The following is a 23,461-nucleotide window of genomic DNA, read 5'->3' on the forward strand; positions in this document are numbered from 1 at the left end:
TTTGTCTGATATGAGAATTGCTACTCCAGCTTTCTTTTGGTTTCCATTTGCATGGAATATCTTTTGCCATCCCCTTACTTTCAGTCTGTATGTGTCTCTAGGTCTGAAGTGGGTCTCTTGTAGACAGCATATATATGGGTCTTGTTTCTGTATCCATTCAGCCAGTCTAGGTCTTTTGGTTGGAGCATTTAATCCATTTACATTTAAGGTAGTTATCGATATGTATGCTCCTATTCCCAGTTTCTTAATTGTTTTGGGTTTGTTATTGTAGGTCTTTTCCTTCTCTTGTGTTTTCTGCCTAGAGAAGTTCCTTTAGCATTTGTTGTAGAGCTGGTTTGGTGGTGCTGATTCTCTTAGCTTGTCTGTAGAGGTTTTACTTTCTCTGTCGAATCTGAATGAGATCCTTGCTGGGTAGAGTAATCTTGGTTGTAGGTTTTTCCCTTTTATCAGTTTAAATATGCCCTGCCACTCTCTTCTGGCTTGCAGAGTTTCTGCTGAAAGATCAGCTGTTAACCTTATGGGATTCCCTTGTGTGTTATTTGTTGTTTTTCCCTTGTGGCTTTTAATTTTTTTTCTTTGTATTTAATTTTTGATAGTTTGATTAATATGTGTCTTGGTGTGTTTCTCCTTGGATTTATCCTGTATGGGACTCTCTGCACTTCCTGGACTTGACTGACTATTTCCTTTCCCATATTAGGGAAGTTTTCAACTATAATCTCTTCAAATATTTTCTCAGCCCTTTTCTTTTTCTCTTTTTCTTCTGGGACTGCTATCATTCGAATGTTGGTGTGTTTAATGTTGTCCCAGAGGTCTCTGAGACTGTCCTCAATTCTTCTCATTCTTTTTTCTTTATTTTGCTCTGCAGTAGTTATTTCCACTATTTTATCTTCCAGGTCACTTATCCGTTCTTCTGCCTCCATTATTCTGCTAGTGATTCCTTCTAGAGAATTTTTAATTTCATTTATTGTCTTGTTCATCACTGTTTGTTTGCCCTTTAGTTCTTCTAGGTCCTTGTTAAGCATTTCTTGTATTTTCTCCATTCTATTCCCAAGATGTTGGGTCATCTTTACTATCATTATTCTGAATTCTTTTTCAGGTAGACTGCCTATTTCCTCTTCATTTGTTTGGTATGGTGGGTTTTTACCTTGCTCCTTCATCTGCTGTGTGTTGCTGTCTTCTCATTTTGCTTAACTTACTGTGTTTGGGGTCTCCTTTTCACAGTCTGCAGGTTCATAGTTCTTATTGTTTTTGGTGTCTGCCCCCAGTGGGTAAGGTTGGTCAGCGGGTTGTGTAGGCTTCCTGGTGGAAGGGACTGGTGCCTGTGTTTGGTGGATGAGGCTGGATATTGTCTTTCTGGTTGGCAGGACTGCGTCTGGTGGTGTGTTTTGCGGTGTCTGTGATCTTACTATGATTTTAAGCAGCCTCTCTGCTAATGGGTGGGGTTGTGTTCCTGTCTTGCTAGTTGTTTGGCATAGGGTGTCCAGCACTGTAGCTTGCTGATCGTTGAGTGGAGCTGGGTCTTAGCATTGAGAGGGAGATCTCTGGGAGAGCTTTCACCATTTGATAGTACTTGGAGCCAGGAGGTCTCTGGTGGACCAATGTCCTGAACTCAGCTCTCTCACCTCAGAGGTGCAGGCCTGACACCCAGCCAGAGCACCAAACCCTGTCAGCCACATGGCTCTGAAGAAAGGGGAGAAAAATAGAAAGAAGGAAAGAAAAAATAAAATAAAGTTATTAAGAAAAAAAATATTATTCAAAATTTTAAAAATTAAAATTAATAAAAAAAATAGAAAGAAGAGAGCAACCAAACCAAAAAAGAAATCCACCAATGATAACAAGCACTAAAATCTATACTAAAACAACAGCAACAAAAACAGACAGTCAGAACCCTAGGAGAAATGGTAAAAGCAAAGCTATACAGACAAAAATCACACAAAGTCCATGGCCTCAATTTTGGGATGATTCGTTGTCTATTCAGTTATTCCAGATATGCAGGGTACATCCAGTTGATTGTGGAGCTTTAATCCGCTGCTCCTGAGGCTGCTGGGAGATATTTCCCTTTTCTTCTTTGTCCACATAGCTCCTGGGGTTCAGCTTTGGATTTGGCACTGCCTCTGTGTATAGGTAGCCTGAGGGCATCTGTTCTTCACTCAGACAGGACGAGGTTAAAGTAGCAGCTTTGGCTCAGTCAGGCTCGGGGCAGGGAGTGGTACAGAATGTGGGGCGAGCCTGCGGCGGCAGAGGCCAACGTAACGTTGCCACAGCCTGAGGTGTGCCGTGTGTTCTCCAGGGGAACTTGTCCCTGGATCCCGGGACCCTGGCAGTGGCGGACTGCACAGGCTCCCTGGAGGGGAGGTGTGGGTAGTGACCTGTTCTTGCACACAGGCTTCTTGGTGGCGGCAGCAGCAGCCTTAGCATTTCATGCCCGTCTCTGGGGTCCATGCTGATAGCCGTGGCTCGCGCCTATCGCTGGAGCTCGTTTAGGTGTTGCTCTGAATCCCCCCTCCTCACGCACCCCGAAACAATGGTCTCTTGCCTCTTAGGCAGGTCCAGACCTTTTCCCGGACTCCCTCCTGGCTAGCTGGGGCACACTAGCCCCCTTCAGGCTGTGCTCACACAGCCAACCCCAGTCCTCTCCCTGGGATCTGACCTCCAAAGCCTGAGCCTCAGCTCCCAGCCCCCACTCGTCCCGGCAGGTGAGCAGACAAGCCTATCAGGCTGGTGAGTGCTGGTCAGCACCGATCCTCTGTGCGGGAATCTCTCTGCTTTGCCCTCTGCACTCCTGTTGCTGAGCTCTCCTCCATGGCTCCGAAGCTTCCCCCCTGCCAACCCCCCCATCTCCCCCATGAAGGGGCTTCTAGTGTGTGGAAACCTTTCCTCCTTCACAGCTCCCTCCCACTTCTGCAGGTCCCGTCCCTATTCTTTTGTATCTGTTTTTTCTTTTTTCTTTACCCTACCCAGGTACGTGGGGAGTTTCTTGCCTTTTGGGAGGTCTGAGGTCTTCTGCCAGCACTCAGTAGGTGTTCTGTAAGAGTTGTTCCGCATGTAGATGTATTTCTGATGTGTTTGTGGGGAGAAAGGTGATCTCCACGTCTTACTCCTCTGTCATCTTGAAGGTCTCCCCTTCTATATTCATATATATATATATATATATATATATATATATATATATATATTCCTTTTCAGATTCTTTTCCGTTATAGGTTATTACAAGACATCGAATATAGTTCTCTGTGCTACACAGTAGGATGTTGTTGGTTATCTATTTTATACATAGTAGTGTGCATTTGTTAAGCCAAAAATGTTTTTAAAAATAGTTCCAGGCCAATTCCTTTGGTATCTTCACTGAATATAGAAAATAGGAAACAAATCGGCGTTTTACCAGAAAGGTTTTAGATGACACATAAAGAAGAACCTATGGTAAACTTTCAACTGGGTTACCAAAGGGACTTTCTCAGGTGGGGAATCTCTAAAAATAATATTAATTGAAATTAGCCTGAACTGTTTGAAGAGATTGTGATGGTTGTCCAAGAAATGTCCTGGATAATTCCTCAAGGTTGTTTTCATTTTCAAGCTCATGAATTCACCAGGCAAACCACTTTTCTCCGGGTATAAGCTCCATGCCTCTAATAAAAAAGTTCTAAAAGAGAAGCATAATATTTTGTTTAAACATAATTGATACTTCAAATTATATCATATATACTAATTATATATTTTCATGCTCGGTAAAAAGAGACTGTCTAAAATAAAGATTTTAAGAAAATTATTCACTGTAATGGGTAACTAAGATTTAATCCAAATTTGATGGCTTTAGCCTTAGGTCATATAAATTTCCATTTGGCCATTAATGATTAAAGAGTTAGAGGAAGGAGAATAGGTTATAAATATTGCAGAGGTGGAATATGAAGAATGTTAAATAAGAGAATTTCCAGTCTTCGTTGCAGCAACAAAATTGTCATGTAAAGTCACATTCACTTAGACAATATTTATTGAGTATCAACTATGTGCCAAGAATTGTGACCCACAGGATGAATCAAATGCAACCCCTGCCTTCAAGGTAGAGTGTAAAACATGAAGAATGAAATAGTCCAACGGATGTGTCCAATCTTACCACAATTTGTCAGACTATATTGGTGTTTTCCAAAAGCTGTCAAATGTGTCTTTCAAAAATTACTCGGGTAACTTTATTTACACATTTTATTGTCACTATATCTCCTCAGAGTAGAAGAGCTGTTGTCTTTGCTAAAGAAAAAAACAGCCTTTTGGAGCAACAGAGAGTTAATTAGGCTGAGATTGCCTAAAAAGCACGTCTAGTGGAAGAAATGTAAGACAGAGTAAAATGAAAAAGTCTCAGACCTAAGAAACTCATTCCAATATGTTCTGATCTATACTTAATACAGAATTAGTCCACAGTTATTTAAATAATCATTTAAGATTCATAAAAGCCTCACTTCTTATAGCAAAATTCTTGGCAGTTGAAATATTCTACAAATGTAAAGTGAGTCATGTAAAAGAACTAGCTGCAGCTTCCTTAATTAAATCAATTGTATATTGATTTGTACATTAAAGCTCAAATGTAAAGTATATGATAAGGTCACTCCTTTTGGGTACTTAATGGCTTTATTAACCATGAAAATCACCATTAAAAAGAACCTTTTAAAGGACAATTTAATATGACAATTTTGATTTTTGTAACCATGTGTTGCATTAAGCTCACCTTTCACAAATAGGAGCACTTTGGTCTGCTCCTTAGATAGCAATGCTGAATGCAAATATGGTTAATCCAGTGTAGCATACATCTGCATCTGCCAGGTCTCTAGATCTAACTCAGACTCACTAAGATTTTCTGTCTGATGCAATACTTGTCAAACGTGAGGCCCAGAAGCCAGATGTAATACATCTTTTGGACATTCCCACTCAAGAGCTGGTCTAAATCTTCTCACCAAAGCCTGAGTGCCTTGACTGATTTGTCAACAACAGCATCCTTGCATGGTCTCTGTGTTTGGTACTCACAATCTTAACCTTGTTCAGATTAAATTTTTCCTCTGGTTTATGATCTTGGCATTTGTTCTATGTCCCTAGTATATTCTCCCATCTCCTGGGCCTTAAGTATGATCACTTTGTTCTGCTCTGTCTTGCCTGATACTTGGATTCTAGTGAATTACTTTGCTTCCCTAACCTAAACCTCAGTCTCTGGGTGACATATGTTCCAATTTCTGCCCTGTGGTATGCTGGTCAGAATCTTAATGATAAAGTTTATATTCATTTGTTTATTTAACAAACAGGTATTTATCTGTGCAAAGCACCCTCTCTTAGCTTTGGCAATACAAAGATGAATGAGACAAAATCCTTGTCTTCAAGGAGCTTACAGTCTAGGGAAGGATACAGAGAAATTAATCAACAATTGTAATAGAATGTGTTAGAAAAGTATCATGCCAAGGGAGCCATGCAAACACAATGGAGGATATAAAGGAAGGCCTCCTGGAAGAGGTGATATTTAAGCTGAGTCTTAAAGGCCAGGTAGGAGTTAGCAAGGCAGAGAAAATGGTTAAGTGAGAAGGCAGGAAGACTGGTCCAAACAGAGGAAACAATATAGGTAAGTAAAAGCCAGCATGACAGATTATAGGAACTATAAGTAGTTTACTGTGGCTGAAACATATTTGTGGCAAAGTAGTGAAATGTGAGGCTGATTGGAGCCAGATCATGAAAAGCCTTGTTGTGCTATATTCTTCTCTAGTAGGCAATAGGAACCCACCAAAGGGAATTTACCAGAGGAGTGTTGTGATCAGATGTATGTTTCAGGTTAATCTCCAGGTTTGTGGAAGATGGATTAGAGACAGGTGAAAGAGGGTGAACAGAGAGGAGACTCACTGTAATCCAGATAATATTCAATGAGGGACCAAAATAAGATGGTTGAAGAGGAATGGAAAGGGGGGGAGTGAAAGTGAGAGTAAGAGATGTAGTATTTGATCATACAGAATTAGACAAATCACTGGGCACAGGATAAAAAAGTCTACACTAAACCTGCAGTTACATATTTGACGTATTAAGAGAAGAAACTGTTTGTAGTTGAAAGTTTGATGTAGAAGATGACGCCTTCTTTAACGATGCTGAGTGTGTGGAGATAATCCACAGGCAGGGGAGAATGCCATTCTGTAGCTCAAGATAAAAGTTATGGTTGGGATATATATGAGGGCTGTCTACATAGAAGTGATAGCTAATAGGCATGTGTATATGAACCTTTCCTCTGGAAAGGTTTCCAAAGGAAACAAAATGAAATTTTAGATAAGGCTAGAGTTTCCACTAGGTTTAGCATTGTTGGTATCATGGCATGTACAGTGTCAGAAACAAAGTCATTATCTTACCTTTTCCTTTCTAAAAAAGTTGCAGCTAATTCTTTTCAAAGTACTTCCTCTTACCTAGCTTCCTGTGACCCTCTTCACAAGTGCTCTTTGAGTTACAGGAGTCAAGTATTATCCCCTTTATAAGAACTTCCTGGTAATCCCAGCACCTTTGTCCTTTCCCCCAGGCAGACTCTTGATCCCAGTCAAACCTAAAGACCATTGCCCTGCTGTCACCCATGTCCTAGCATGACACTCATTTTATAAGTGGAAGGACCAGGGCACTAGGTGTTCAAGTATTTGCCGAGGCCACACAGCCAAACTGCACCGGAAGAAAGTAAAGACCTCAGGACTTTTGACTTCATCTCTAGGGCTCTTTGCACTACATTTTATGATGAACTTCCCTGGAATTCATCTATTTTACAAAGCAAAGCAAAGAATCCTTATGATATTGAACTTGAATATACATGTATATTTATAAAAATATGTATATACATATGAGAAAAAGGTGGAAAATTTAAACATCTCATAACTAATATTTATTTTTGCTCTTTACTAATCAAGTATCACTCTGAACTTGAAATCAGTTCCCATAGGAAAATCTTTTTCTCTTCCTCTCTCATCTAAATAAGAATGCACATTAGAAAAATATGATGAAGCTCCTAGCATTAAAGGACTTTAAAATTTCTATTAAAGTGACATAATATTACTCTAAAAATAGCCAGGGAGTTTTCACAAAGACCCAGAAGGCAAAAATTACAAAAGAGAGAATTGTGTCTGAAAACTAAGGAGGTAAGATTTTTGCAGACTGTAGAAAGTACCTGCAAGAAAGAGGGGAGTAAGATACCTCCTAGCAAACTGAAAATTGTTTAACACTCTAAGAGTTAAAACTATAAAATCAAGCCCTAATGGACCAGGTCATAGACAGGCAAAGAGAAGCTAAAGAAAGAATGGCACCCAGATTAGAGCAAAACTAACAAAATACATGAAAATGCTTAAGGAAAGAATGGGTCCATGAGAAAGCAGGCTGTCAGACAGGAGTATAGGAAGAGAATGACAATAGCCTTGGCAATACTCATCCTGGCACTGCTCAGGGAAGAGTGTCAAGGCCATAGGGTTCTTTAGGCCGTTTCACAGGTATATGCCTATTCCAGAAATGGACCAATTGATCCTTCAGAACTAATTGTCAGTACTTATTAATTTCATCCCACTATTACTCCTTGCTTGCTCCTCAAACAGTCCTCCTGTTTGGTAGGGCTTCCTATAAGGAGAGAATACTTTGGTCATTCCAACGTTAGCATTCCATCCACTATGAGAGTTGTATATTTTTTGTTGTCAATCAATTTTTTGGCATCCTGGATTACTGCTTGTGAATTTAGTCAATATGAGTTCATCTTTGGACCATAGAGCTAATCTCAAGGTACAGACCAATCAAGTTTCTGAGGCTACCCTGTCAATTTTCCAACACCAACCTTGGACAGTGCCTTTTATTCACACTTGAAGGGGAAGAGATGTACATAATCAATAACTCAGTAATGGGTATACGGTCTACCTGAGAAGTCTGGGTAAGTAATAGAATCTTTGTTTGCCATTGATAGAAATGTGGTGCTAAGAAGCAGGAATGGTTTTAGATGGAAAGTTAAAAAAAAAATCACTGTTCAGGTATTAATGTGTCTTTGAGCTAAATCCAATGACCAGATGTAGTACTTTACCTCATATCTAATCTATCTCAGATATACATGTTCTGATAGTGCAATCACAAATATACATATGTAGCACTATATGGATTATGTAGGTGCATACACTCTTTCTCTTTTTTTTAATTGAAGTATAGTTGATTTACAATATTTTGTTAGTTTCAGGTGTACAGCAAAATGATTCAGATATATATATATATATATATATATATATATATATATATATATATTCATTTTCAGATTCTTTTCCATTATAGGTTATTACAAGATATTGAATGTAGTTCCCTGTGCTATACTGCAGGTCCTTTTTGTTTATCTATTTTATATATGGTAGTGTGCATCTGTTAATCCCATACTCCCAATTTATCCCTCCTCCCCTTCCCCTTTGGTAATTTAGGTTTGTTTTCTATGTCTGTGAGTTTGTTTCTCTTTTGTAAATAAGTGCATTTGCATTTTTTTAGATTTCCCATATAAGTTCCCATATAAGTGATATCATATTAATATTTGTCTTTTCTGTCTGACTTACTTCACTTAGTATGATAATCTCTAGGTCAATCCATGTTGCTGCAAATGACATTATTTCATTTCATTTTTTATGGCTGAGTAGTATTCCTGTGTGTGTGTGTGTGTGTGTGTGTGTGTGTGTGTGTGTGTGTAATATATCACACCTTCTTTATCCATTCATCTGTGTATGGACACTTAGTTTGCTTCCATGTCCTGGCTATTGTAAATAGTGCTGCTATGAACATTGGGGTGCATGTATCTTTTCAAATTAAAGTTTCCATTTTTTCTGGGCACATGCCCAGAAGTGGGATTGTTGGATCATATGGCAACTTTATTTTCAATTTTTTAAGGAATCTCCATACAGTTTTCCACAGTGGCTGTACCAATTTACACTCCCACCAACAGTGTCGCTCTCCTTATCTCTTTCTCCCTTTCTTTCTGAAAAGTAGATGAGTGGAACAAACAGAATTTTGCAGTTAGATCTGGGCTGGAATCTCAGTTCTACTACTTCTCAGTTTATTTTCTCTGTCCCTCAGCTTCTTCATCTTTAAAATGTAGATAATAATAATACATATCTCATAGAATTGTTGTGAAAATTAAATAATGTGTGGAAGTACTTAAATTTGAGTTCTATTCCTATTCATGCCTTGGCCTCTTCAATGTGTGTTAAAACCAACACACACACACACAATTATATTCCACATGACTATAAGCTTCATGAAAGCAGATAACAGCTGATTTATATTTACCACTCTATCCCTAGTGTGTGGTTTTTAGGGGACCCTCAAATCTATTTTGAATTATAAAACCAGATTAGTTAAGAAAGTGAGGTTTTGTTTAAATAATGAATTTCCCAATCAGTTCAGAGATTTCTCTTGATTAAAAAACAAAAAACAACAACAACAAAAAAAACTACCATATACAATAAAGTCCTTATCAGGTGTCACTTCTGTAGACTCTATTTTATGATATTTGATTAATCAATGTAAAATCTAAGTGACTTTTTTAAGTGTTTATTTTTGTCTGAAATTTCAGATAGGCAACTGTATTAATTTAGTAGGGCTGCCACAACAAAGTACCACAAACTGAGAGGCTTGAACAACAGAAATTTATTGATTTATTGTGTCACAGTTCTGGAGGCTAGAAATTCAAGAGCAAGGTGGCAGCACGGTTGCTTTCTTCTGAGAGCTATGAGTAAGGATTTTTCTCAGGCCTCTCTCCTTGGCTGTTAGATGACCATCTTCTCCTGTGTCTCTTCACATCATCTTCCCTCTCTGTGTGTCTGTCTCTGTGCCCAACTTTCCCCCTTTTACAAAAAACACCAGTCATATTGGGTTAAGGCCCACCCTAATGACCTCATCTTAACTAATTCCAATTGTAATAACCCTATTTCCAAATAAGGTCATGTTCTGAGGTCCTGGGGGTGAAGACTTTAACACGTGAATTATTGGGGGGGACATAATTCAACCCATAACAGCAACTTCTGAGTGATTTTTCTTTTCTTTTTTTAAAAATAAATTTATTTATTTATTTATTTATATTTATTTATTTATTTTTGGCTGCGTTGGATCTTCGTTGCTGCGCAGGGGCTTTCTCTAGTTGCAGTGAGCGGGGGCTACTCTTCATTGCGGTGCACGGGCTTCTTATTGCGGTGGCTTCTCTTTGTTGCAGAGCATAGGCTCTAGGCGTGCGGGTTCAGTAGTTGTGGCTTGTGGGCTCCAGAGCGCAGGCTCAGTAGTTGTGGTGCATGGGCTTAGTTGCTCCATGGCATGTGGGACCTTCCTGGACCAGGGATCGAACCCGTGTCCCCTGCATTGGCAGGCAAATTCTTAACCTCTGTGCCACCAGGGAAGTCTCCTGAGTGATTTTTCTTTAAGGCTTCTGGGCATAGCCTCTCCCTGGACTGCTTTTTTATTACTGCATATAGAGGAAAATACTTGACATTTACTGAATTAACATGTTAGGATGTTCTGACTATTCTCAAATAACCTTAAAATGCAAACAGTAGAGTGAGTTACTTCACTTGTGACGGTATCTAGCTATCTACACACATGTGTATCTTAATAGGCTTTGTTGTTTTCTACTCTTAAGCATGTTTTGTGCGTTGGAGAAGGAGGACAAGGAGGGATGGCTACCAACTAGGATAAGATTTTAGTGAATTTTGAAAAGCTTGTATGTGAGGATATGTCAAAGAAATGAAAATATATTTCAAGAGAAATGCAGAGGACTGTAAAAACATGAAAATATGTTCATGAATTTGGGAATAGGTGGACTTCAGAGGAATATCAAGGAATTTATGCACATAGGACAAGATTAAGCCTCAGTCATGATTATGTATTTCCACTAAAAAAATCAAAGCGCAGTGGTTCCAATCATTTCAGTCATCTTCACAATGGATTTGGATGCAGGTGAATTGATCCAAATATTGTTCTTTAAAAGGGTTAAAGTAATTGCTATTTAAAGCTGGCAGAGAATTCCATTTACTGAAATAGAAAGGGTTTTTTTGAACATCTGTTCTGTTTCCCATCAGATCATCCAGATCAAAATAAGGAAAGGGTTTGCTTTGCTTGATTTGGGGGAATAAAGGTGAACTGGTGCAATGGTCTTCTGAAGTATAGATTTTTTATAACCATGTCTCCTTTCCCATCAGTGTACGGGGAACATTTATGTGTTTGGTATTCTAGAAATTGTCATCCTTATGTTGAACTTGACTTCTAAGAATCTGGAGTGCTTTGTAAAATTGCACTTTTGTCTCAGATGTAAAGTAGTATGTTACAGAGAAATGAGTTCTGGACAAGGAGAAGAAAACTCTAGATTCTAGTTCCAGCTCTGCCTTGTGGCTTTGGGAAAGTCACACAGAGCTCTTGCTCTGCCTCAGCAAACTAAAGTGTTCAATCAGATGCTAGGTGAGGTCTCCTTCAACTCAGAGGGTGTATAATTTTGTCATATATAACTATTATCACTCTAGTACAATATTTTCACTCAAGTGCAAAGTATATCAACAAAAGCAGAACTTTTTGCTTTGCTGGATGTAGAATGTGGGAATAGAGACTAACCATTTGGAGAATCTCTTCCATCAGCTTTTCAGTCTGATTATTTTCATATTGTACTTCATCAGATGCCCTCACATAAGATGCTACGAGCTTTTAAATATGTTGTTTATTCCAAAAGATTAAACTTTCTTTGTTATGTCAACATTACTACAATACAGCTAGATGCCATGTAATTTTATTTTACATAAATCTTGGCAGGAATTACCTTGGTGCTTTTGTCTTGGCTAAGAACCAGGTACATTCATACTGGATCTATACCAACTGCTCTTTTTGTTTTAAAACTTTACATGGGTCCTATATAATTGATTTTCCTACCTATCTAATTACCCTTGATGATATTATAATTATTTTAAATAATTAAATGGGCTATGACTAATTTTCATACTGATAACAAAATTTTAACTTGATCCTGCAAGTTTAATATTGGCAATGCAATACTTGGAATGTAAATGCATTTAGCCCACATTCTAAGTGTTTAATTTTGTGACACTATATTGAATAATAAAGTGTTCAATATAATACAACATTTGTAAATCTAGCTCCTTAATGAAGATGGGGCCATACATTGAGCAGGGTTTAAATTTTGAGATACAATATTTGAAACTGAAGATTAAATTTTTATATTTTAATTCATGGAGAAATCCATTCTATTACTATAGATCTTATTTTATCTTAATCTGATAACCAAAATTAAACATTTTCATTTTGTTTTCTTTGTTGTCTAATATGATAAGCAATGACCTCTTTGAAGTGGAATTTTGTTTTCATTTCTTAATATGTTTATCTTATATTCCCTGTTTGTTTTAGTGGCACTCAAATATTTTGTCGTATTTAAAAATAATCCTTTAATTGGACAGGTTTAGTTTATTACAATATTTTTTGCAATTCAGATTACTTGAAACTACATGAACTCAATCTATTTGTTTATATAATTTGTAAACTAAACAAAATCTATACAACTTTCTCCATCAGAGCAGAAAATAATGACCAAAAAAATAATTTCCTATATTTTGGCACAAATTCTTTGTGTCCTCCCTCCCTTCCCCTTTATAGAACATTAATATAACGTGTGTAGTTTTTTTTTCTTTTAGAAGCAAGTTACCACTTCAGAATTTTTTTTTTTTTACCTAATTTCTAGTATGTCTCAGGCCTTTAAGTCATAAGACCAAGGTTTAAGATGTTTTGTGAAACTGGAGAAGTCACAATTCATATTTTACCTGCTTTTCTCATCAGTAAAATGGTGATAATTATCCTTTCCTCGCGTACCTCATAGAGTTTTTGTGAGGTTCTAATGATATACACAAGGGCTTTGAACATATATAGTTAGAATGCTGTGCAACTATATGGGGTGATATTGCTGTTCTCATTACTGTCATTGATATTATTATTCAGTTTAAGACGCCTGATATGGGAAAGGAGAGTAACTTTACTAGAAAATAATTCTATCTAGTTTTACTCCTGCGTCACAGTGAAATATTTCAACATATAATAATATCTAAGGATTCTGAGCTTCCTATATATTAGTTACAAGATTTTTGGAGCATGAAATAAACTAAAAAATAGGGTAAATCATAATATGGATAGGCTTAGAGGAGGACCAAGCCAAGCCTTTGGTGGCGGAAGAGAGGAAACTAATTAAGTACAAAATGGGAAAAGAACTCAGTTATGAGGCTGGTCCTCTCAGGAGAGCCAGGCAATTCACTGCAGTATCCACAGGCAGACAACTCTGAGGAAGTCCAACTAAGGAAGGGGTCACAGCAATAAGAATCTAGGTGACAAGTTGTATTTCAAGTTGAGAATGTGGTCCTATTATGGCTCTGGACAGCCTATAGATAACAGGACACCTCCAGAAATCTTTCTCTTTACCATGCTTTAATATAGATTCAGGGATTGCCTCCTCCAGGAAGTCTTCCCTGATCATCATCCATACTGTGTTTGAGCCATTCTTCTATGCTTCTGTACTTTGTGCTGACCTATAACATACATTAGAATTATTCAGCCATTCATTCAACAGGTATTTATTAAGCACCCATTGTATACCAGGCATTGTATTAGGAATGGAGGATTCAATAGTGAACAAAAAAAAGTCCCGGCCCTCATAGTGCTTACATTCTAATGAGGGGAAAGGCTACGGATAATTAAAATAAACAAGTAAATACAAAGTCTGTCATGGTGATAAGTACTATTAGCGAGAATAATGCAGGATATTGGGGGTAGAGTGTGGGGAAAATGCTAATTTTTTTTGAAGAGACAAAGGAGTAACTTTATTTGTTCTTTTTTTTCCTTTTTTTAAATTGAAGTATAGTTAACTTACAATGTTATGTTAGTTTCAAGCATACAGCAAAGTGATTCAGTTATACATACGTATATATTCTTTTTCAGATTGTTTTCAATTATAGGCTATTACAAGATATTGAGTATAGTTCCCTGTGCTATACAGTAGGTCCTTGTTGTTTATTTTATATATAGTAGTATGTATATGTTAACCCCAAACTCCTAATTTATCTCCTTCCCCCACCACCACCTTCCTGGTATCAGCCTTTGGTAACCATAAGTTTGTTTTCTATGTCTGTGAGTCTGTTTCTGTTTTGTAAATAAGTTCAGTTACAGTAGAACATGCTACTTTTACGCATTGTACTTTTATGTAATCTATTTAAAGTTAACTTTACCTTTGTTAATAAATATTGATCTAAAACATTAATTTTATGTTTGCATATACATTCCCTCATATGGGTGTATGTAGCATACCTATATAACTATTCCCGTATTGTTGGTCATTTAGCTTTTCTCTATTATAAACAATATTGAGAAGAACATAAAAGTTATACTTTGGAGCACACTCTTGATTACTTCCATAGGATAAGTTCCTAGAAGTGAAAGGGTTATTACTTAGCTGTTGCCACACCAAGTACGTCTGAGTCATCTCCAATCCTTTGGACACTGACATTGGCATTGGCGTTGATAGCCATTTTCTGTACTAGAGCTTGGCTACTCCCCCGATCCTGGACCCATCCATTCCCGTTTCTCTTTTTTTTCCCCTGACCCACAAAAAAAGGGATCAACAAACTTAATGGTGGAAGCCACGAAGGTTATGATACTATTAGATGAAATTCCCTAAAACTTAAGGACGCTTTGTCTAACTCTGAAGGTAATTTTGCTTTAAATCATAAAATTTCCACTGCAGGTATGGATGTGTCAACCTTAAAGCCGACTGTAAAAGTCTCCAGCTTTACTTCAGCTCCCTTTAGCTTCGTGCAGAACAAACTGAGGTTTCCAGCCTCCTCCTTGATCTTCACCTCCCAGAATGTGTGACATCCCTTGTACCTCATTTCTACCAGACCTCAACCTTCCTCAACTCTAGTCTCCTGGCTGAATTCCTACCTCTGGTCCATAAGCAATACCTTGACTATGATTTCTTTTTTACCTACCATTAACGAGTGATTAACCTAGGTACTTTCCAAGTACTGATGAATATGAGCCTGGCCTTGGTGTTGGAACCCAGAATCGGATAACACAGCATTCCTCTTTTTCTCTTTACTCACTATGACCTCCTGCTTACTGATCAAAATTGTGCAGAATTGCTGTAGGGGATTCAGAACATCTCAACACACTGTGTGTTTGCCCACAAAGCTCCAAGAAATGGCTGGGAAATGATGTGCAGATTAAAGAATATAATAATAGTCAGTTTAGCTATTTATTGGCAGTTTTTTAAAGAACAAACAACTTGATGATTAAGGAGGTCAAGCTAATGATTAAAATGGTTTGAGGGCAAAGTTTGTGTTTTTCATTTGTCCATGACTATTTTCTTTTGTAAACACAAATGATTACAAATTATCTCTAAATAAACTATTCTATTTTTCTAAGAGAGTTTGAGAAACTCTAACTTAAGACTTTTGGGGAACTAGCAGTCACGTTAGCATAAAAGACTACTGACAGGAAATAAAAAGAAGAGTCAAGTGAAAATATTTAATTATCAATTGGATTTTAAACACACGGACCTCGGGAATTCCCTGGTGGTCCTGATGGTTAGGACTCCATGCTTTCACTGCCAAGGGCCTAGGTTCGATCCCTGGTCAGGGAACTACGATCCCACGTGAGTGATGTGGCCAAAAAAAAAAAAAAAAAGGACCTCATTGCACAGACTAGTTCATTTTTACCAACTCAACCTTAAGAACTAGATTTTATGAAGTCACACCAAAAATGCAAGATCTTCCAGGCACAGGAACTTCAGAACTCTGGAGGAAACATGTCTACCTTAGAAAAAACATAGTCATTTTTCTTGATGTGAATTTCAGTAGCTGATGCTACCATTTTCTTTTTCTGGTTTGAATTAAATACACAAAGTTACCCACTTCAACTAGTTTTCTCAAGGTGCTAATGGGCAACTTGGAAGCCACAAAGCCACCCACGGATGTGGCTTTCCTACCGTCTGTGTATCTTCTCCCATTATTACTGCTTTCATCACGTGATGTTCTTCAAACAACCAGACCATGCTGTGCACCACAAGTTCACATTTTCACTTTCAGCCTCCCAGACTGAGAACAAAAGTTACTGGTTCATGAGTTATCTTGTGCGCATCTTTTATTATTTTCCTACTTTCACAGATCAACAAAGGAAATAAACAACTTTAATAAGGATGTGAGGTTTATCTGACCTGGAAAACAATATACTACACAGCATGAACAAAGTCAGTAGGAATAACAGATCTTCCTAGAGATGATAAGTGGTGTCTTCCCACCTATAAATCATAGGTCACACAATCCAATCTCCTCTGTTCCTTGAATGATGGATTTCACAGGGTGTTGTCCATCATATAATCTATATACTACTATTTCTTTCACTTTCACCTGAAAATGGAGCTGGCAAGACCATCTGAATTTGGTATTGAGAAAAGTGGACATAGAAAACACACTGAGAGAATCAAGTTGTTGCATTCACATTAGCTGGGAAGCATTTTAGAATTTCCTTAAGTGATTGTTATACATGCATTCTCAATCGAATGTGACAGGTTTCCACTGAAGGAAAGACAGACCAAACTGAGGATGACCAAAGATCAAGAAACAAGACTGATTCATGAGGAAATAACAGAGATCCAAACAGCAAGCCACAGAAGGTAGTGCAGAGAGATGGACAGGTGGTGTCAGGAAGAGCCAGTGGGTGATAATAGATAAGATCCTTAAAAGCACAGGAAGTATGATATTAGGAATGTATGAATTAGGAATTATATTCTGCTATTACTACTAGACACCTAAAAAATACTGGTTTACATGAGTTTTTTTTCCTTTCATGTAATTAAAAATCTGGAGATTTTTATACCAGGACTTGTATGGCAGCTTCCAATGTCATCAGAGAACCAGTTTCCATTACTGTCTTCATTTGTCATCCCTAGGATGTGTGACCCTTATCCTCATGGTTACATAATGGCTGCTGAAACTCCAGCCATTACATCTGCCTTCATATAGGAAGACAAGACAAAGTAGGGAAGGACACAGCAAATTCTTTAAAGGAGACTTCCAAGAAGTCCTGACTACTTCTGTTTATATATCTGCTTATAGCAATCCCATCTTTAAAGAAGAACAGGATATACTTTTTCATCTTGACACACTGACATCCTTGGCAGCAACTAGAAATCTCTACAACAGTCTAATGCAATATTCAGTGGGTGACCTTGCCTTCAGTGACTAAAGGACCTAGGCTCCTTCCATCTTACAAGTTATTTTCAATGCATGGCTTCAGCGGTTACCACAGAGGGGAAAAGATAGGGTAGAGATGGCACCACTGCTGGGCAACAGAAAGTAGGAACCCCACCATAGATACAGGTTCAAAGAGCAGGACACTACTCCATGAAAAAACTAGAGGAGTGTTTTCATACCTTGGCTGCAAATTAGAAGTATTAGACACATTGGAGCTTTTAATAAATATCATCACCTAGGCCTAAGCTAAGTGGAGTAGGAATGGGCATCAGTATTTTCTCATATCTTCCCCAGTGATTCTAGGGTTTGGCTAGAGTTGAGAACGATGTTCTTAGAAGGATACAGCTGGACCTCAGACCCAGGAGAACTGAATGCTAGACAAAGATGGAAGGTACAGAGTTAATTCTCCTCATACACAAATTCATGGAACTATACAGCAAGACAAACTTGATTCTTAATTCTGAGACCTTGAGGCTTGGTCTACTTAGCTTTATCCTAATGTCTGAGATAAGTCTAATGTAAATAGGAGTTATATGGTCCCAGCAGTGAAGTTTAGAGGACTCGCAGCCAGGGAGCCAATCACATCATTAAAAAAACAAAAACAAAAACAAAAAAACAACAACCTCCCAGAATCTTTGGAGTATATGCTACATAAGGGATAGACTTAACTTCACTTATTAGTATATCTCAGTGCCTGGAACAGAGCCTGGCACAGAGCCAGTATGCAGCAAATATTTTTGGAATTAATAAACTAAAAAGTATTTAGAGAGGCTATTCTATGTACTCAGAATGGTGATTTAAAATTTTTTTTGTTTGTATAGAAGAGTATAAAAATGATAATTGCCCTCATATGATGAGAGAGAGAGAGAAAGAGAAGGAGCAAGTCAAGATTCAACACATAGAGCCACAGAAATCAGACAAAGTGACAGAAATCAAACAAGTGGGTGCCTGCTGCTAGGGGATGAATTGATGACAAAGGAGCATAGCGAATTTGGGGCATTAATGTCCTATATGTTAATTGTGGTGGTGTGTTCATTTTTCACACTCATCAAACTATAAACTTAAAATGGATATATTTTATTGTATGTAAAGTATATCTTGTATTAGTCCTCGAATGCTGCATAACATTATCCCAAATCTAGTGGCTTAAAACAACACTCATTTATTAGCTCACAGTTCTGTAGATCATAAATCTGGGTACCATACTGAGTGAGTTCTCTGCACAGATTCTCCTCAGGCTAAAATCAAGGTGTCAGCTGGGCTGTGTTCTCATGTAGGTCTCAGGATCCTCTTCTAAGTTCGCAGGGTTGTGGCATCATTTGGTTCCTTGTGACTGTATGGCCCGCCCAGTTTCCTTGCCTGCTGTAAATCTGGGGATGCTCTAATCTAGAGCTCATGTCATTTGTTGCATGGAATCCTCCATCTTTAAATCCAGTGATGAATGAAAGTCCCTTGCATCAAATCCCTGTCATGCTTCAAATCGCTTTTATTAGGAAGAGTCCAGTTCCTTTCAAGGGTTCCTGTGAGTATTCAATTACATCTACAGAATCGCTTTTGCTATAAAATATGACATAATCACAGGAGTGATGTCTCACACATTCACAGGTTCCACACAGACTTAAGGGGAGGAGATTGTAAAAGAGTCGTTGGGATCATCTTGGAATTCTGCCTACCACATACCCCAATAATATTTATTACAAAAGTACATTAACACAGGAAATTAAGGAGACTTGAATGTTTGCCTTTAACCACTCACTCCCATGGCTACATCTTGGAGCCGATCATCATCCAGAATTGCTTCACTTTTGAACTCTTACTCAACTTCTGAGATATGAAATGTGGATAGAGATACTAATTGTCAATAGAAATGGAACAACGACATGATCAGCAGAGCCAGGTGACAGAAGGGCTCAGCTACTCCTTAAGCATGAATTTTACTATCATTACAGTTGACACATTTGCTTCTTTTTCATTCTACTGGGATCACATTCCACTTGTCAGAAGAGTGTGCGTAGGAGGTGGGATTTACCAGCACTCCCTTAACTACTTCTTACTCTGACACCAGAGACTGATCACTGGTGAATTCCTTTCGGTTGTCAAGAAGTTCTCTCTCTTTGTGTGTGTGTGTGTGTGTGTGTGTGTGTGTGTGTGTGTGTGTGTGTGTACATGCACATGCAATGATTGCAGAAAGATGCATTTCTGGATTTATGACCCAATGCTAATGTAGGTCCTGCTTATTTGGGCAGGGAAAAAATAAATACTATATAATATTTATTGCATATATTCACGGATTTTAAAAATCAACATTTGGGAAATTTTTCTAACACTGTGCTTGTCACTCAGCTACTTTTAATTTATGCTTAGCAAACACTATACAAAAGAAGGTACTATATTATTTCATGGAAGTTATCGGGGAGTATGTTTTATGGATATCTGGTCACAGTGGGTGTCTATTTTAGGAAAATGATTCACTTTTATATTTATGCCTATGAGAGATTAATCGCTTTTCAGTATTTTTATTGGAAAGAATGACAAAACATAAGTACACTTGAATTTTCACAACTTAAAAACTTCAAGTTGGGCTTCCCTGGTGGCGCAGTGGTTGAGAGTCCACCTGCCGATGCAGGGGACATGGATTTGTGCCCCGGTCTGGGAAGATCCCACATGCCGCAGAGCGGCTGGGCCCATGAGCCATGGCCGCTGAGCCTGCGCGTCCGGAGCCTGTGCTCCACAACGGGAGAGGCCACAACAGTGAGAGGCCCGCGTACCGCAAAAAAAAAAAAAAAAAACCTTCAAGTTCATCACTAAATATATTTAAATCTTTAGGAATATTTTTCCCTCAAAACACATGATGATGAGCTAATTCCAGATGCTTTAGGTTAAATTACTGTAGCATTTTTATTTAGTAAATTACATGGCAACTTTTAGATGCTATCATACTTTAAGACATAAATCTTGATAAGTGATTTATGCTTTTTATATATGCCTACATTTTATCAAATATAATTAGACTGTGTCCAAATTTGAATATGATGTTAAGACTTAGGATAAGTGACATGCCTTTCCCACTAGCATATTATTCAAATGTTATAGGCTTCCTGCTTTTCTGGTCAGAATGATAGATAATGACTTTGTACAAGCTAATTTGAAATTGGATCCTTAAGTTTCATTCATTTAATTATAAAGCAGCATTATAAAATCCCTACCAAAATAGTTCACATAGCAGTCTGCAATGAGGAAGCTTTTATGTGAAAGCACATTGTATAAACTTGGTCAGTCGCCAGAAGTGGTAGGATTTTGCTGAGCAAGTCATGGCATTATTAGAGGATGCTGGCATAAACAGAAATGCAGATCAGTAAATGAAATGGAGGATAGAAAGCAAGCAATAAAGATGGTGTATAAAAAAGTTGAATGTGGCTTATTAGAATACATGTTTAATAGTTCAGTGTGAGTAAAGACCTGAGGAAATGACCTTTCATTTCAGCATAAAAGAAATGTAATTATAATTTATTCCAACTGTGCTCTTTTGGAATAATATAGGATCATTTAGACTTGACCATGAAAATGGTTTTATTGATAGGCTGGTGCCAATGATAAATTAACTCTTCATAATACCAATGTGTTGACTAGTAGAGAACTTATAGAAATGAAGAGAAGACTCTTTAAGAGCTGTGTCCTCCAGGAGAATAAAGTAATGAGGAACCTATTCTAGTGAACACAATCCAGCTTTTTATGATGATATTTATATCTATTGCAAAACTCAGGCTTTACAGAAATAGTATGCAAATTTTCTTTTAAAAGATAAAAAGAATCCTACAACTTACCGATTCAATTAAAATAATGATATTATTTCATTTTCACAGAGGATTCATCTACTGAGATGTTATAATCAGATACTTTGAATGAAACAGGCTTCATCCCTACGTAACTTGATACATAATAGATCACATATGTTAGTCATAAGCACTGATGGAAAGAGAGATGGCTGGGGTCCCAAATCATGCTAAGTGAAACGTCAGACAAAGAAAGACAAATACTGTATGATATCACTCATATGTGGAATCTAAAAAATACAACAAACTAGTGATTATAAAAGAGAAGCAGACACAGATATAGAGAACAAACTAGTGGTTACCAGTGGGGAGAGTGGGGGAGGAGCAATATAGGGGTGGGAAGTGGGAGGTACAAACTATTGGGTGTAAGATAGGATCAAGCATGTATTGTACAACTCGGGTACTATTGCCAATAGTTTGTGATAACTGTAAATGGAAAGCAACTTTTAAAAATTGAATAAATTAAAAAAATTAAATTTAAAAAAATCTTCAGATTCCATCATGATGCCTGCTCCTCTGTGAGTTTCCTGAGGAGTATATAAAAACACATAGGAGACACTGGACAAACACACACTTCATTCTATCTAGAGCTATGGCCTCAAATCTTTATATGGTCTCAGGTTAAACTGGGCTGGACCATATGTAAATAAAGATGACTCCTTATCTACCTGACCTCCATTCTAGCTTAGGGCCCAGACTAGAATTAAGAAGAGTGACTGGTCTTGACCCCTCCCTTTTCTCCACCCTCAGGTCTTACACTCTGATAGTGAGAAGACTGATAAAGAGAAAATCTTCCTCCAAAATCCTAAAGTTGAGCTTGCTTAAACAGTCTTCTGTGCTCCAGGCACTAATCCTATGATCACTTGGCTTTACATAAAAAGGAATGGGCGGGGGGAGGGGGGGGCGGCGGGGGTCCCCGACATGGAGATGTCTCATCTTACCACACTTTCACGTGTGAGCACACCTGACAGGTTTACTTCATTGTTTCCAGCACCCAAAACTCAAATTATGTGTCCTTTACCCTCGTTAGAGTTGTTCCTTCTGGAAGATGGTGTTGTGGGGGGGAATATTCAATCTTTCCCAGCAGTTAAGAGCGTGCTACTAAAAATAATTAGGACTAAAAGTGAGGAATAATTAGACACTTCTTGTTGGAGTTACTCTTCTTAATTCAGGGACACAAATCCTATCCAACACTTCATTCACCTGGTACATATAAAGAAGCAGGAACTGAAATTTTTAAGTTCTATCTTCATTTTCATCACCTAGTTGTTTCTAATGAAATCATTAAATAATTTCTTTTGGATATAGAAATACATACACATAATGATACATATTTGGAAAAATGTCAGTTTGTTAATTATTCTGTCTAGCTTTTAAGATCTAGTTCTGCAGCCAATTTAGTATTCAAGATAAACACATTATATAAACAACTTATAAAGAAGAAACACTATGATAAATATTGTAAGAGATGTAGAGAGTTTATGAAATACATCTTAGAAAGAGGAGCTATTATTCTGAGGGAGAAGGACTTGCCAAATGGAAGAGGTAGGATTTAAAGAGAGACTTGAAATATATGTAATCTCTCAACAGTTGAATTTCAGAAATATAGTCTAATCCAGTTAGAAAATTGTTAGAAATTGTTAGAAATACAAATTATCAAGCCCCACACCAGATGTAATGAATTGTGAACTCTAGTGATAGGACTCAGCAATCTGTAATTTATCAACTCTCCATGTGATTCTGATGCATGCTACAGTTGGAAGACCACTGAACTAACCAATCAATAAGCCTTTATCTATTGATTGGCTTATGTACAAGGTGCTAAATAGACACTTGAGGAATAGAAGTAATTGTAAGATACAGTACTTATTATTTAAAACATTCCAATAGAATTAGAATTGTCATTTTAGGCAACTATAAAAGAAACCTAACAACACAAAGTCATTGATAAGGCCCAAGGGACTCATGGTGACAGGTAGAGATTACAGAGACCTTCTACCTGAGTGAAGAGTTTCTACATGTACAAAGGGGGATTGTAGTAATAAACATCTCCTCCCCTTTGTCAACATGGACATTATAATTTCCCTGGTCCAGATGGCAATCAGTTTTGAGAAATCAGGAATGATACCATATCAGGAAGCCAGAAATAAGGAAAATTAGAGCTAAAACTCAGAATACAATCCAGTTCATAAACCAGTATTCAGGAAACCATAAAACAAGTAAACACAAATGTCCACTTTATTTATCCTGCTTTGAGTTTTTTAAGCTTCTTGGATGTATAAATTTACAGTTTTCATCAATTTTGGAAAACATTTGGCCATTATTTCTTCAAACATTTTT

The 23,461-nt window shown here is 37.6% G+C and overlaps 1 long non-coding RNA gene across 1 annotated transcript in view; it reads right to left on the minus strand.

Annotated features, from left to right (window-relative positions):
* Positions 1-23,461, minus strand: part of LOC307180738 — a 734,518-nt gene that overhangs the window by 651,779 nt on the left and 59,278 nt on the right. The window lies entirely within an intron of this gene.

The sequence above is a fragment of the Stenella coeruleoalba genome (genome assembly GCF_951394435.1).
Source record: "Stenella coeruleoalba genome assembly, chromosome: X".
Lineage (NCBI taxonomy): Eukaryota > Metazoa > Chordata > Mammalia > Artiodactyla > Delphinidae > Stenella > Stenella coeruleoalba.